Raw genomic sequence first — 4,800 nt, 5'->3', positions numbered from 1 at the left:
TATATATATACATATATCAGAAAATCATCATATTATAAGGATTTCTGAAGGATCATGTGACACTGAAGACTGGAGTAATGATGCTGAAAATTCAGCTTTACCTTCATTTTAAAATATTATACTATATTATACTAAAGCAGAAAACAGTCATTGAAAATTGTAATAATATTTCACAATATTGCTGTTTTTAATGTATTTTTGATCAAATAAATGCAGCCATGGTGAGCATGAGAGATTATTCAAAAATATTAAAATATCTTCAACCCAAACATTTGAGTGATAGTCTAAGTATGCAAGAAATACAGCAACAAAACCAGAATGTGATTTTTCACATGCCATTTATATCTCTTCAAAGAAAGGACAAGCTCCTAAAAAATATAGTATTATAATTTATAGTAATTGCAATTCACAAACTAAAACCTTCAAAACTATGTCTAAAATCAAGTCTGTCCATCATAGTGTCGAAACTGAATTCTGATTAAATCAACATTTTGTAAAGGAGGTGACATTGGATGGATGGATGGATGGATGGATGGATGTTTTTGTGTAGGTTAGGGAACCAGGTTACTGTGTGGGGTCTTAAAATGCTACTAGGTCAGTGAAGAAGTGTTTGTTTTGGATTAGTGCACATCTCCACTCATCTGATCAGTGTGAGTGTAGGAACAAATGACTGATCTCAAGCTATATATATCCAGCCCCTTCCTCCCTAAATGCAACTTCATTCCCAGAATTTTCCGTGTGAGATGGACATTTTCATTTAAAAATAATAAAAAATCACAAAGAGTGCAATGCATGTTTTAAAGGGGTCCTATTATGCTCTTTTACAAAGTCTTGATTTTGTTTTGGGGGTGTACTAGAACATGCTCTCATGCTTGGTGGTTCGAAAAACGCATTATTTTTCACATAATTTACAATATTAAAATACCGTTCTCCCCAGCCTGGCACAAACGGCTCGATTAGTTCCGGCTTTGATGAAGGTCCGCCTTCTGAAAAACAAAATGTGTTGTGATTGGTTAGCTGTCCCAGTGTGTTGTGATTGGCGAACAGCTTAGACGGTGTTTCAGTACTGCCACGCCCCTTGCTCCGTCTTTCAACAAAAACTTTTGGCGAATCCGGCAGGCACTGTACTCCCTCATGTTGTGGAAGCTGTCCTCAGTAAAATGCACAGCACACAATAGCAAATTGGGGTTATAATGCTCAGGAACAGAGTTCAAAAATAAATTGCAACCACTGTTTCCTGACATCATTCGCTTTTGGAAGCTCAAACAAAGACGTGGGCACGGAGGTGAAAAAAAACAGCATTTCAGGCGGTCGCACACCGGACGAGAAGCGCAGCGTCGCGCCACGTCTTTAAAATTCAAATACTTTATTTTCTATGAGTGTAGGCACACCGGCGGCGCCGCTCGGCGTTTGTCCGCGGCGACCAGCTACGTCGTGTTGTACTTGTAAGAATTGTTCTAGACATGTCGCTACAGCACAGCAGCTCTTCTTCTTGGTTTTCTCTGATGCACTAACTCTGCAGCAGCACTTCTTCTTCATCGTCTCGTCTGATGCACTCACTCAACCAAACGTTCTAACCACAACCTCGCCCCTCCCCACCTCCCAACCATTCGAATTTCTGTAGGCGGGAATTATTTTTAATGATATTCTAATGGGTCGCTTTGTGACATCACAAAGCCCGGAAACCAACGCTGTAGTCCAAACGAGCCGTTCGTTGTAGTTCTTGAAAAGGGATTTTTTAAAAACGAAATATCTCCCTTTGGAGTGGACTTTGAGATTTGTAACTTTCTAGATCTGTTTTATGCCCAAACAAACACACTACACACTGACTAAAATTTAAAAAGTGAAAAAGCATAATAGGACCCCTTTAAGAAAGCCAATTCTGAACTTAAAAGCCACATTAGGCTGATATTAGACTCATGCAGACTAGTAAGTGCACACTTGGCGAGTGCCAGTGGTTGAGTCCACTCACTGCTCTGACGTCAGCGGCCCTGCCGTACTAATCGACACAAACACTAATCCAGCTCTTCTATAAAGCCTTTCTCCTCTGCTCGGGACGAGAGAGAGAGAGAGGGTGGGGTGGCGGGAGAGGACTTTAGGATAAAGACGGTAAGGCAAGAGGAAAAAAATCATAGAGGGAAATGACTGCTTGACGTGCTTTGATTGAAGCATCAGCTTGCAGTATTTTTCCTATTGCGCCCAGCATTAACCATCTCTCAGGCATCGCACTGGAAGGACAGTGTCCCCCGATGGGGCCTGTGGAGGGGCAGTGCTGTGGGAGCTGCCCCTCTCTGCCCCCTATTATCATACCCGGCATGGACAGCGTGGAGCTCTGCACCACCCAAGAGGATGGATGCCTTTCCACAGATGGGTAGGACACCATACAAATTCTGTGTCTGTTTTTGGGCATGACTGAACAGATGGCTTGTGTTTAAAATATGTAACGGGGGACAAACACTTACGTATAACATTAATGCCTTTTTGGCCTAAGATGTGGCAGCTACGCTGGATTTATAGCTTAATTGCATGTATGTAAACGGATGATGCTTTCGCTTTTCACTGGAAATAATGTTAGCACTTTTAAAGGAAAGAAATTTAAAATGCTAGTGCTACATATTTAATTTGTGATCAAATTAATACACAACAACATATATATGTTTACAGTAAAAATGTTCAAGTAGACAATATAAAAAATATGCATCCCATAATGGCTGAAATATCATCAGTTTTTCTGGTACATTTCTGACAGCTGCCAGATTGCACTGCAAAAAAATTACTAAAATTTTTTTTATTGCCATATCCACTTCTATTATCACCCAGCGATATAGTTGTATATATATGTATAATTATATATTATATATAAACTATAATTAAACAATTCTTGGCTGCATGATTGTTATGTTATATTGTTGCTAAACGTAAAGTGTGTTATTGCACAGCTCTACATTTAAAGCTGAAAATAAATTATATTAAAACGTATCCACATACATACGGTACACAGTAAATCGGTATATACTACTGCATATCAAATCTGCCAGAATTTTATTTAGTTGCAAAATATAATTATATTATCGCACAGCTATATAATTTGATATATACTGTATGTCCAACTTCATTTGCATACATGTCAAAATATAAAATACTGCAAATCTCAAATGCTTGATTGCTTGTATTTTTATATATAGTCTGCTAAATGTTACTAAAAGGCCTGAAGATATTAAGATATTATAAAAAATTGTCATGATTTTCTGTAAAGCTGCTTTTAAAAGCAATATGTACAGTAAAAAGCACTATACAAATAAATATTACTTGACTGATTCTCTATTTTCCCATTCTTAGTATTTGAGTTTGGAAAAGGTTTCTGATTTTGTTCATTATTATATTTTAAACAAACAAACAAATAAATAAATAATAAAGTGTTTTTTGATTGATTGTACTTTAGTCCAAAACAAATTATAGTGCATTCAAAGTTCTTACATTGCATTCATCATAATATTGGTTATAGTTATATATGACCACTCTAAATGTGCCTCTAAATGGACACTAAATGATGAGTGTGCATGTAGGTAATGGCTGTTAGACCAGCTGCTGAATAAGAGACTGTGTGTCCTCAATCTGTGCGCTGTGCTGCTGCCTCGTGCCAGAGCCAAATCTGCTCCGTTAGCTTGTTAATGACTTACCACAGACAGCAGGAGGGGCAGGATTACACCGCTAACTGCTAGGCAGCTGTCGCCAGAGAGACCTGAGCAGAGATGTGACGTTCAACGTGTGTGTGTGTGTGTGTGTGTGTGTGTGTGAAAACCGCAGTTTTCGCAAATAGGAAAGCAGTGATGAAGTTCCTCTTTTGGTGAACAGACTGAAAGAAACCAGAAAAATGAATACAAAAAACTGATTTAAATCCAAAATCCAAAAATTCACATGCATATATGTATTTATTTGGTAAGTAAGTTTTGGAAAGATGAAAATGTTTTAGAACATCAGATGTTAAACCAGGTGCTAAATAGTTATTTTATCATTTTGACGGAGTGAAGTGTAAACCGTAAGCAGGTTGCTGCTTTTCAGAGAGAGCTGACACACATTTCACTTTACTTCTCTGTTTCAGATGGCTTAAGCTGACACACTCACACACACACACACACACACACACACACACACACACGCACACACACACACACACACACACACACACACACACTCACACTCACACCCACACTCACACACAACATAAGCATACACGGTGGAAGTCAAAAAGAGGATTTTGTTTATCAGGCAGATCTTCTGGCCTCCTTAATCCCGGTCCAGAGAATATAAACAGATTTGGAACAGGAAAGACAAAGAATGAAGAAACATCAATCACACAAAAGGATGTTAGGGTGTTGGTCGTGTAAACTTTTAGAAGAAAAAAAAATGTCACACTCTCATTAATTTAATTAATCTACTAATATCAAACGCACAAACACACACACACACACACACACACACACACACACACACACACACACACACATACGTGTATATATATATATATATATATATATATATATTGTAAACGGTGAATCTCAATGAAATGTATTTTTGAAATTAAAAATATATTTAGTTTCATCCTTCACATACCAATATATGTTTCTACATTTAATTCAGGGGCAAGAACATTTCTATATCTAAGCTACATGCAAATATGGATGGAATAGCCCATATCAAACAAATAAAATACAAATAAAATAAAGTTTTTCTTCAAATTTGTCATATGAGAATGTATTTTCTTCAACTGAAATGAAGGGCAAAATATTTTATATGCAA

The sequence above is a fragment of the Sinocyclocheilus grahami genome, unplaced genomic scaffold, assembly GCF_001515645.1.
Source record: "Sinocyclocheilus grahami isolate Dianchi unplaced genomic scaffold, SAMN03320097.WGS_v1.1 scaffold319.1, whole genome shotgun sequence".
In the NCBI taxonomy this organism is placed as follows: Eukaryota; Metazoa; Chordata; class Actinopteri; order Cypriniformes; family Cyprinidae; genus Sinocyclocheilus; species Sinocyclocheilus grahami.
This window is presented reverse-complemented; position numbering follows the sequence as displayed.